The sequence below is a fragment of the Stigmatopora argus genome, chromosome 7 (genome assembly GCF_051989625.1).
Source record: "Stigmatopora argus isolate UIUO_Sarg chromosome 7, RoL_Sarg_1.0, whole genome shotgun sequence".
Taxonomy (NCBI): Eukaryota; Metazoa; Chordata; class Actinopteri; order Syngnathiformes; family Syngnathidae; genus Stigmatopora; species Stigmatopora argus.
In genome coordinates, this window is record NC_135393.1 from 7,861,500 (window position 1) to 7,874,725 (window position 13,226).

The following is a 13,226-nucleotide window of genomic DNA, read 5'->3' on the forward strand; positions in this document are numbered from 1 at the left end:
AGGCTCTTTCTTCAAATACACAATGCTTTTAATAGATTATTGATGCTTCCATGAGGCGTCTTTTTTTTGCTGAGCAGGAAATCCTCCAGGATGCAGATGCTTTTTCTTATGTGGGCTGCTCCTAAAGGCCATCACTAGATGTTTTGTCCAAACAAACTTAGATCCATTCATTGATGGCGGATTCTGATTGGAGGGTTGCAATGCTCAAATGACATCAGAATGGTTTGGGTGTGACTCAATCAAAATTCATCTTCCTATGTTGCCTCCCATCCTGTCCTAGAATTAGTCTGGCCTTTGTTGCAAGGATGCAAAGTGGTCCAGAAAATAAAGACTTTGTTTGGAATCCCTCCAGGTGAAACAATTGTTTTAAGTGATGATTGAATTTGGCCACCCAACAAATGTTTACCATAGCTCTCCAAGTTTCATCATAACAGCCCCCCCAAAAAACATACTAAGTGTTGAATCATTGAATGAGGTGACCAATCTAATTATGAAATTTTACAGTACAGGCACAATTTCTTGTTCAAAGCTTGTCTGAGATTAGTTTTCGAGGCACAATCCACTCTGTGTGGAAATATATTATACATATATATTAAATATAGGAAAACTGTAGCATGTGGCCTATCCGTCTTTTTAACATTCTGTCTTAATTGAAACATTTCAAAGTGACATTTTCCCTTAATCCACTTGAGTCTCAAGTCCAGTCTTCTATGCAAGTAGGACCATTTTAGATATAATATTTAGATATTTTTTTTAATAAATGGATTAAAAGAACTGGATTAAAAGCCCTGAATATTCAGTTTTTTATAGAACTAAAACAATGTTTATTTTAGCTTTTTTATATATATATTTTTAGATTTTACAAAATGATTTTTGAACTAAAAACACAGAAAAAAGTGATTAAAAATTACAATTATTGATTTAAAAGGGGGAAAATCAGGAAATTTAATATACATCTATACTCTTCATTTTAATTTGATCCTAAAACAGAAAGTTGGCACTCATGATTTACTTACTCGGGCCGCACAAAATGATGCGGCGGGCCAGATTTGGCCCCCGGGCCGCCACTTTGACACCTGTGGTGTAGAGAGAGACCACATCCAGTACATTGAGGCTAAAAAAACATTAGTTTGCGATTCTTTCATGAAACAAATTATGTAATCACAAAACGATTGTCCCTGTGTTTATGCAGGAGATCACATGCACCTTCGTTGTTATTACTTTTTATGCAATGTGATGTGGTCAGCACGTGAATTTGCATGTGTTACCCGCATAATTAAGAGTGGAGAGAAATGCTGACGCGTGATTGGTGCAACACTTGGATCACGAGAAAGGCTTCTCTGTTTGCCGCTTCACAGAGACTTCACATTGTGAGTCTGGCCAATGTTGGCTGACTGTATTGTCCAAGCTTTCCCACCTCCCCGTCACATCTCCGAGTAGCGAGGAAGAAAGTAGCTTTTCATTAATGTTTCGGCTTGCACATAGATGGGGGGTCAGTCAGCTGGTTCTGGGTGCCTTTCATGACCTCCAGCCATTCCCCAGCAACAGGCAACCTGCATGGAAGGTTTTATCAAGTGGGTGAAGTTTTCCTTGTGGTGATATTCTGTTCCATGTCATGACGAAATACTTTGGAAACAACTGTATGTGATGCGTGGGATGTCCGAAAATACTGTAGTTCCAAAAACTCTAAAATGTGTTTTCAAGATGTAGCAGGCTTTTTTATACCCTATTGACAAAAAGTCTTAAGTTGAATCAGTAAGAAAAAGTCAGTTTATTGAATTACATTTCAAAAACAACGTCCCTCAGAGGCCTGAAATGCACAAAAATCAATGACATACGCTGGCCTTTACCCTGCAAGCAAAAATTCAAGCGAAAGCTATTTTAGAAGGAACCTTGAAAAGGTCTCGTTCCCCAATTCTTGTCAGTTGCGGCAAAATCCCACGCAGAAACAGACACACTTGGCTCATCGCCACTAAACAGGAGAGGAGGAGAAGCGACTGTAACACAGACAAAATCCAGATGTCAGGAATTGAGACCAGTTAGATACTAATTTTGGTTTCGCTAAATGTGCGAGTGCAGAAATAAGTCACAAGTCAAAATTTACAGCAACTATAATTTCCACTCGGTGCTGAAGCACCGAATGGGGAGTTCTCTAGAATCTTTTAACTTGTTTTTAACTCTTAGTATTATTTAAAAAAAAATCTCAGGATTAATGATTGAATGCTGCTCTTGACATAGTAGGCAATTTTACTGTAAATTGAGTGGAATTTATTCTCATCTCATTTTCTGAACCGCTTTATCCCTACTAGGGTCGCAGGGGGTGCTGGAACCTATCCCATTTGACTTCGGGCCAGAGGCGGGGGACACCCTGAATTGGTGGCCAGCCAATCACAGGGCACAAGGAGACAAACTTTGAAAATGTGGTGAAGACAAAACTAAATGACCTTTTTTTTAATAAATCGAGCGCTGACAAACTTACTTTTTTGATGAACATAAAATGCTATTGATGCAAGTTCTGTGTGGGAGGATAAATTTAACATAATCTTTACCATATCTATGTTGACACGTTGGGATGTAAACTTAAAGTTTAATTTTTTGTAAAAACCTGGTATTTTACATTGCCACTAATTTTACAAGCTGTATTATCTGAAAAGCATTCATTTGTTATTACCGCTTTAAAATTATTTAATCTTGATCAAAATTAATGTAAGATATAGTCATTAATTCATTCATATTCTGTACTGCTTTATCCTCACTAGGGTCGCGGGGGGTGCTGGAGCCAATCCCAGCTGACTTCGGGCCAGAGGCGGGGGACACCCTTAATTGGTGGCCAGCCAATCACAGGGCACAAGGAGACAAACAACCATTCACGCTCACACTCATACCTGGGGGCAATTTAGAGTGTCCAATCAGCCTACCATGCATGTCTTTGGAATGTGGGAGGAAACCAGAGTACCCAGAGAAAACCCACGTAGGCCGATGGAGAACATGCAAACTCCACACAGGTGAACCGACCTGGATTTCAACCCAGTTCTCCTCACTGTGAGGCCGACGCGTTATCCAGTCATCCGCCGGGTCGCCCTGGAATTTATTGCATTTGCAAGAAATTATACATTCATTCATTCATTTTTCTGAACCGCTTATCCTCATAAGGGTCACGGGGAGTGTGGAAGCTTATGCCAGCTGACTTCGGGTTCAAGGCGGGGGACACCCTGAATTGGTGGCCAGCCAATTGTAGGTGCTAAAAATGAATTTCAGCTGTATTTCCTGCCCTATCTTAGCCTATCCTGTATCCTACTTATGTCTTTGTACAACAGTAAAGATGATCCAACTGTACCAGGTTGTTCCTTTCCTTCCTAAACCTGAAAAAACATGACCTCACCCACAGGTGTTCCTTTGCCAAAAAGATGACTCACACCTCAACATATTAATCATAATTAAAGTAGATAAGTGAGATGTTACACACACTCATCCTGGCACCTGAATTAACTCTTTCTCTTTCTCTTTCCGCTAGCCAACTCTGTGTTCAAGGCCATGCTACTGATTGCACAACACATATCTCAAAATTTTGAGATCTATTATGCTTTCCTAAAATCATTTGGTCTATTTGGCCTCATCCCTCTCTCTATTGTCTACAGTCACTTGCCTATTCTCAGCAGTATTCATGTTGTCACTTAGAGCAAAAGAGCAGAGAAGGTAAATGAGTAAGTTGTTATGGAGAAAAAGAAGCAACAGAATGGATGTGGCTTATTCAGTAGGTAGCAGGCAGATAGAGATAGACATGAAAAAGGAGGATGCAATAATAAATATAGCTTCCTGCCTTAACTCTGGCCTGAAAAGGGCAAAAAAAAATATACAAAATGTCCTAGCCCACTGTATTGTGTCATCCGGTGGTGCGACAGTGGAAATATGGGGGGGAAAAGAGGACATTGGCCCCTGCTGTGTGTGTTGTAGATTATTTTAGAAGTCCAGGAAACCAGGAAAGGGATGAGTGGCCACCACCCTGGAGTTATTGTGACTAGTGTAGACAATAAAACCAACAATCCACGTGCAATAGAAGAATAGAAAACAGATCAACATGTGTAAAATGTATGAAATAATTATTGTATTTCAGGTGAATATATATATATATATATATATATATATATATATATATATATATATATATATATATATATATATATATATCACCTGAAATACAATTTCAACTCATAATGGTCAGTGAGCATCGCAAAAGATAAATTCCATATATTTATATATATATATATATATATATATATATATATATATATATATATATATATATATATATATATATATATATATATATATATATATATATATATATAAATAAAAGAGATGGAATTTATCTTTTGCGATGCTCACTGACCATTATGATAATGTGACATAAAGGGGGCATTTCTATAACTGCAGTGGCATTCAAAATCAGAGATTTCACGGTATTCTGTTTCTTCTTTCAAAGTGTTTGTATAGAGTTGAATACAAAAATAAGTTCACCTTAATATGTATACCTTAAGGTTTAATAAGTTGTGACTGGTGGCATAGTTCCATGCTTTGCTCCTTGTAAGGTCAGCAAACTGGACTCGTCGGTCATGTTTGTCATCTGATAGGCCACTGCGTTCCTCGCCACTCCGCCATGTGTCCCAGCAGGGGACCTGGCTAAGTAATGTGCAATTGCGCATCTCCTATTACACAACATACAGTGCAGCTGAACTAACTTGTTGATTCCTAAATTACTCACTTGAATTCTGTGGAAAAGGTGCAGCTGAACTAACTTGTTGATTCCTAAATTACTCACTTGAATTCTGTGGAAAAGGTGCAAACTGAATGGCATTTCTTTCCGGCTAGGTGTGGCAAATCAGTGTGACACAAAGAGCAAACATTTTTAACTGTGAGATTCACACCACGCAGTGAACTACCAAAACAGACACACGCACACACACACAAAAACTAAAATCAAAATTATTATTCACCATAAAACTTTCTTCTCCTTACAAAACAATAATGTGTTCATTTCAAGGTAGATTTTGGAGCTGTCAAAACATTTTCTACAGCAGCTAAGAGAGACCCGTTCAGCCATAATAAAACTAATTCAGGGTATCCACCGCCTGGTGTGCTTAGTTAGCAGGGATATGCTCCAGCACCACCCGTGGCCTTGTGAGGATAAGCAGTGCGAATAGAATGAATGACATTTTTCTAAATATTATATTAAAATGAGAATACCAAGATTTTTCCATGAAGCCCCATTTTATAATGCAACTGCATTTTTGTTTAGAATTATTTTTAGATTATATCTTTAATTCATACAGAGGGTAATATCTGAGCAATGCCATTTTACAACGACATGTTTTTTAAAACAGGTTTCATGACCACCAAAACTGTCCTTCAAATAGCTTCAGACTCTATCTCTCATTGTTTTGAAAATGTGGTGAACACAAAACTAAATGACCTTTTTTTTTAAATAAATCAAGCGCTGACAAACTTACTTTTTTGATTAACATAAACTGCTATTGATGCAAGTTATGTGTGGGAGGATACATTTAACATATTCTTTACCATATCTATGTTGACACATTGGGATGTAAACTCAAAAGTTACATTTTTGTAAAAACCTGGTATTTTACATTGCCACTAATTTTACAATTGGTATTATCTGAAAAGCATTCATTTGTTATCACCGCTTTAAAATTATTTAATCTTGATCAAAATTAATGTAATATATAGTCATTCATTCATTCATATTCTGCACTGCTTTATCCTCACTAGGGTCGCGGGGGGTGCTGGAACCAATCCCAGCTGACTTCAAGCCAGAGGCAGAGGACACCCTGAACCGGTGGCCAGCCGATTGCAGGGCAAAGGAGACAGACCACCATTCACTCCCACACTCGTACCTAGGGGGGATTTAGAGTGTCCAATCAGCCTACCACGCATGTTTTTGGAATGTGGGAGGAAACTGGAGTACCCAGAGAAAAACTACGCAGGCCCAGGTAGAACCTGCAGACTCCACACCGGTGGGGCCTGTGTTGGTTTTCTCTGAACTATCTTGTTGATTCCTAAGTTACTCACTTGAATTCTGTGGAAAATGTGCAAACTGAATGGCATTTCTTTCCGGCTAGGTGTGGCAAACAAGTGTGACACAAAGAGCAAACAGTAAACATGCATTTAGTAAGTTTGAAAGAACTATCTTGTTGATTCCTAAGTTACTCACTTGAATTCTGTGGAAAATGTGCAAACTGAATGGCATTTCTTTCCGGCTAGGTGTGGCAAACAAGTGTGACACAAAGAGCAAACAATAAACATGCATTTAGTAAGTTTGAATCTGATGCGTTAATTGGGAACACTCTCCAAATATAGAACTATATATATATATATATATATATATATATATATATATATATATATATATATATATATATATATATATATATATATATATATATAATCATAGAAACATGAATAAAAATAAACAGAGACAACATTGTGGTTATAAAACTGCACAGTTCTATAATTGGAGAGTGTTCCCAATTAACGCATCAGATTCAAACTTACTAAATGCATGTTACTAATCGAGACAGCACAAAAACCTGGTAGTAATCTGATGAAACAGGGGTACCTATGAATATTGTATTTCCACTGCATGTAAGCAATTATTCTTTCTTCTTCAAAGGCAATACTGCCCTCTGAAGGCCATGTTCACTTCACTATTAAACTATAGTATATTAAATGGCAAACAACGTGTTGCACGTGAAACAAGAAACAAATGCAGGATATACAAAGAGTCAAACAGAGAAAAAGAATAAGGAAAACACGTCCAATTCTTTTTAATTTTTGAAAAAAATCCGTTTAAATTTATCTTGAAATATGGCATGAATAAGTCTTAAAAATTGATCATGAAAATTGGTAACAATGTGTTCTGATTACCAAATAAAACATTCTTTTTAAACTAATCCCCACACATATCTTTAATGTTATTGATTTTATAACCAATTTCCGCAGTGGGGCACCAGGCAGGGGGACACCCTGAATTGGTCACCTGCCTCATACCTACGGGCAATTTATAGTGTTCAACCAGTCCACCCTGCATGTTTTGGGGCTGTGGGAGGAAACCGGAGTACCCGGAGAAAACCCACGCAAGCCCGAGGGGAACATCCAAACTCCACACAGTGAGGACCAACCTGGGATCAAACCCTTGACCCCAGAACTTTGAGGCTGACGCGTTACCTACCGGTCCACTAGTTAGAATATAGACCAGAGGTGGCCAAGTCCGGTCCTCAAGAGCCCCTATCCGGTCTGTTTTCCATATCTCCCTCCACATACACACCTGAACCAAATAATCTGGATCGGTATCAAGCTTCTGGACAGCTTGCTGATGAGTTGATCATATGATTCAGGTGTAGTAGAGGAGGAAGATATGGAAAACAGACTGGATAGGGGCTCTCGGGACCGTACTTGGCCACCCCTGATATAAACAAATACAATTGTAATGTTCCTGTTCTGGCGTATGAAGCAGGCTTATGAATCTTAAAATATTATTCAAAACATTGGGGTGTTATGACAATTTGGCTTTGGAATTGATTACTTCTCTTCGCGTCCCTGTTTCTTTAGAAGAAATCGACTGTTCAACAGTGCTACATCAGACAAAACCTCCCTTCATTGTTGTGTTGATTGTATTATTGTTTCTAAGTGTTATGTTATGTATTCCATAAAGCACTTCAGTAACGCTGTAGCTCTTACGCAAGCATAGCAGGAATAAATTTGATTTAGGCTGTTTGCTTCAGCCACAATGTCAATGCAGTCCTGTGTTAGCACGCTCTGTTTTTATTCGCTGCCTATTTATACCACCTCTTACAATAATGACATTTTGCTGCAAACAGAAACGATGCTGTCCAAAGTTGACACTGTTCCTCCTGTTAAATGAAAGCCCCACCGGCTTGCTCTTGAATTGAACCCACTGTTTTTATGATCCGAGTCATTAATGAACCCTTGACTAATTCATTTTATAGATGACATCGAGGATGGTAATTAAACAAAAAAACACAATACAAATTCTGTTTTCGTCATCTTCCCTTAAATCCCAATGTTTGGCAGGTCACACTCAGCAGAGCTTTAATACATTTACCCGTCATTTGTTTTGTGAAGATGTCAGCAACTAGGTGCTAGGTACTACCCTTTTTTCAAGGCCTTCGAAAAACATCATAGCATCCCTTGCCATAGTTGGCTGGTATAGGCTACAACACCCCAGAACCCCTGTGAGGAGGACAAGCCGTAGAGAAAGTGAATGAATAAAATGTTTTTTGACTGAGATCACCTTCATAGAAAAATGGGCGCAAAAAAATACCCATCCTTTGTTTGCAAATGAATGTGCATAAGGCTGTTCAAATTTAAAAGATAAATAAATAAATAAAATGAAAAGATGCTGAGAGTATTAAGGGGCCGTAGGCATCTGAAATAATTCAGAAAGGATACAAACATTGCTGCTGGAAAAGTATGTTCCTCACCACTTTTTGATGTACCATGTATGATGAAGAATTAATTTATATTCTCAAAGAACACTGAGCTTTAAAGATTTGGTGTTACTATAACACACCATTTCAACTAGGCAGTGGCGGTCCGTGCATTTTCTAGTAGTGCCCTCTATTGGAATCAATCCAACCCTCAAAACTATTTTATGGCTATAAAACCTCTACTGCAGCTACAGCTGCGACACATAAAAAATCATCAATAATAACCTTGAAATATTATTTAGGAATATAGCCATATTTTACTCACCAAAAATCCTTTTTAACTGTACACAATATCCATCCTCCTTTCTTTCCTCCTTCTTTTCTATCGCCATCGAAGCTAATGCTGAAAGTCGAGCCTGTCCTTTCGTATTTCTGGCATACATTTTTATTCGATTTAGTGCTTAAAATGTTCGTTCCCGGTTGCGACAGGCTTGCTTGCTTTGGAGGTGTCTGACCTTTCTTAATGATGTCCAGTTTTTTTTTTCTTGAAAAGTCCGTCTTGAAAATCAATTTCTTCTCCTCCTTCAGCCATTGCGGGTTGACAAAACCGCTATTAAATCAACATAACCATATATGAAAATGTAGGAACGTAGGAAATGACGTATCCCTATGCCTGCGAGAAGGCCTTGGTGTCACCAAATCGAATTCTGATTGGTTGAAGCAACAGTATTATCAACGCCTGTTTAATGCAGCAGAGCCTGCAGAACTGATTGTGAAGGCCTTGAGGCAGATTTCTGATCCTGGCAACAAATGGCTGAAATGTGATTAGTTAAATGCTTCAACAGGAAAACACACATCTGGAAGCAGTGCAACCAGGGGGAAAGCAATGAAAGGAAACCGAAAGACAATTTGGAATTATTTAATAAGTATTTAAGGAAAGTTTTAATTAACATCAGTCTGTGATTCAGATATTTCTTAGGCCAGCAGAGAAGGCCCTGACGGCACACCACTGCAACTAGGTATGTACTACAGTGGCCTACATTATAAAACAATTGTCATGTTTTTGTGACACCTCTTACATCAGCGATTGAACAACACACTTAGAATCTTTACTGTATACAATTAATAAAAATTTGATGCAAGGAAAACCATGAACTGTCGAAAGACAATTTACAGCTAGTGATTGTTCAAACTACTAACCACTAGATGACAGCAAACTCTATGTTGGTCACATAGAGATTAATGACTATGTTGGCTTCTTATTTATTTTAAATACAAATGGCAAATCTGACTGAACTAAAACACATGGAGCAATTTCAAATTTTGGTTAAAGGCTAAGATTCAAACACATAATTCCAGAACTATGGAAGAAATACTGATCAATAACGATGGAACAACATGGTGGCATTACAGGAATCATTGATAAGGTATCATTTTCTCTCTTATATGTAATCAAAAATAATTTATGAATGTTAATTCCAAGTTTTGGTTGGTCAAAATGCAACTCTTTAAAATATTTTGATGGATAAAACTTTAAAATGACTAATTGTTTTTTGAGACCAAGATTAGATTTCGACCAAAAAAATTGTGAAAAATACAAAAAATTCAAGTTAAACTTTAATCATTGACAGGGGTGGTGAATTTTTTGTAACATACACACATATGTGTATTGAATATGTGTACAATACACTATAATATTGAAGATGATCAAAAAATGAAAATATCAAATAAATATAACAAAAGTAAACATTCCTTAAGCTTTAAAAATTGTAATTTTATTTACAAGGGGAGAAAATATGCATTTTAAAAGCTACAAGTACCTTGACCTGTAATTCAATGTGTAGATATTTTTGGTCGACATTCCTACCGTCACCAATGGTGCAAGAGACGTGTCAAAAAAGGGTGGGGGATAGTAGGAAGACCTTCCTGAGCGTCAAGGGTGTGGGGCACCCAGTGAGATATGTCAGAAAAGGTCAGACAAACAGATGGACAGACGTTAGTCAGCATGATAAACATTACAAAAGACCACTCTTATGATCATGTATATTAACCTAGGAAAGTGTTATATGAGCGATCTTCAAGCCAAAATGGGTTAGTGTCAAATTTCTGCATAAATTCCACATTTTCACCAAAAAAAACCCTAATTTTCTATTTTTTTCCCTTTGAAATTGAGATTATCATATGATATGCCCATATTTGGTTGCTGAGAATCTATAAATTGAAAAGAAAAAATGGCTCAGACTGAAGAGGGTCTTTTTGTGAAAAATGGTTCAGATACTATCTCATTCTATCTGATAGAGTCAAAAGAGCCAGACTAAAAAAAAATAGTTTTTATTCATTTTCCCTGGAATCAAATAGTCTTAGGTTACATTATGAGATGTAACTGAGATTAAAATATTACCATGACCATTACTGTATTTTCTGTACTATAAGTTGTCAGATTGTTGTTGTTTTTGTAGGCTATAGTTATAAAGAAAAAAATGTGTATAATGTTTGTTCTTTTGTTTCTGATAAATAAAAAAACTGCACCACTTATACACAGTTGTGATTTATAATCCGAAAAATACAGTACCCACTTTAATGATAACAACATCTGAAAAATACATTACTTGTATTAATAATAATAGCCAAAAATATAAAGTAAATGCATATGATAGATAATTAATGTATCTGCTAGTATCTATCAACACCAGCAGTAAATGGAAAATCACATCCAACGTATTCAGTTGAATACTGTCATCTGAGGATGTGAAGAAAAAAAGTGTACCAGCTCTTATCTTCTGAAATGGAAAGCTTGATAAACTAATGCATTGAGCCTGTAAAAGAATCAATGTAATATTGGTTGAAATGACCTCTTCAGGGTTTTAAAATTGAATTGTGATGCCCATTTCCTCTATTCCCAGGCACTAGTAAGTCATTAGGGAATATTATAAATTGTCCTGAGGTGCTGAATAGACAACTTGTGATGCTATTGAACGGGACAGTCACTATATAAGGGAATAAGGAAGTGTAACACAGTGATAATAGTGCTCTTCTCACCAATTCTTTTATAAAGAACGCCTTCTTTGAGTTGGTACCAAGCAGCAGCCTAATCCATGGAGGGGAAGGAAGAGCAGAGGCAGTCTGCATTCTTTCAATGGGGCTTTGTGGACACTGCCATCCTTCCCCCTGTCCAAGCCTTGAAAACCCATTCAAGAGAGTCACATGGCACTCCTGTTCCGCACACATCTCACAAAGAGGCCCTGTCACTGGCACCTCATTGACATGCGCTCACAGAGACATTCATTGGGGAATGGGTGCGCTCCACTCGATTCAAACAGAATAAAGTGCCAGGCTGGGTGGCCAAACTTGGCTTCCTGGATACTGCATTCATATTTTTGGAGGAGGAAGCGGTAAGTTCTGAGTGGGTGGGTGATGAGAGTCATCAAAGGGAGGGTTGACACCTTCAGCTGTCAGTTCGTGTGACGTAAAACCCGATAGATGAAAAACGTGTTCGAGTCCACATTGCAAAAAAAATGAATCGCTAAAGAGTAGTGAATCTCATTGTGTGCTCTATGTACCACTAATTGTGGTTCCGCTAATGGTATCGGGAAGAACTACTGCCTAAGAATAGAGTACAAATAATGAGGTTTTATAAGTGCAATGGACAGAATGTTTCATAAGGTGGAAGATGAAATGAATCATTTATCAAAATGGAGCAGAGTTGAATGGAGCATATAATCTTTCAGCGAATGAAATAGCATTTCCACCGCACAAATGACAAAAAGATTTATGTCGTATATGACACCAAAAAATAGATAGATGGCAAATACACAGGTAGTGCTCGGTGCTCAGCACATGTTCCATCAATACCTGATTGTCTCATGAACAATGTAGTCAAGTCGTGAGCTCTCCTGCTGACATCACCAGGAATAAGGAGCGACGATTTGAGCACTCTTCTCCCACTTCATGCACAAATGCTTTTTGCGATTTCATTGATGCACAAGAAAGCCATGACTACTCTCATTTTAAGGAGGAAGGGGGGATTATAACAGACACAAAAAGGGCTTTTTGAGCATCAACAAGAGCAGGGAGTGTACCTCATCCCCTACGTCTGTGCAATAGTCCCAAACTATGGTATGGTAAATAGTTCCAAATTGCACGGATGATGACCTCATAGTTAAATGATCAATGGCAAAAGAATACGTAAATAAATAATCAGGTGAAGAGGATTTACTCAGGTGTCATATAACATAGAGCAGGGGTAGGGAACCTATGGCTCGGGAGCCATATGTGGCTCTTTCCATGGGTGCATATGGCTCTCAGGTAAAATATGAAAATCAATGGTGAGAGAGCTGAGTCCCGAACATACTAATAGGAGCATCATTGTGGCGTTGACACTACCTCTACTACCACTTTAATCATAATTTTGTTTTTTATTACACTTCTGCATGCATGATATCATTGATACTGATTTATTAGCAACGTCATAAATATGTTGTCAAAAGAATTCTGAGACTTTTTATACTTAAAAGTGGTGAAAGGACAAAAAGATCACACATTTTCATGTAATTTTACTTTTCAATTCTGAGAATGGCTCTCAAGAAATAACATTAGAAAATATGAATTGTTTATGTCTCTCTCCGTCAAAAAGGTTCCCGACCCCTGACATAGAGCATTAATAAAATAATATTGAACTTAGTTTCAAATCCAGGTCAGGCCACCTGTTTGGAGTTTGCATGTTCTGCGTGGGTTTTCTCCGGGTACTCCAGTTTCCTCCCA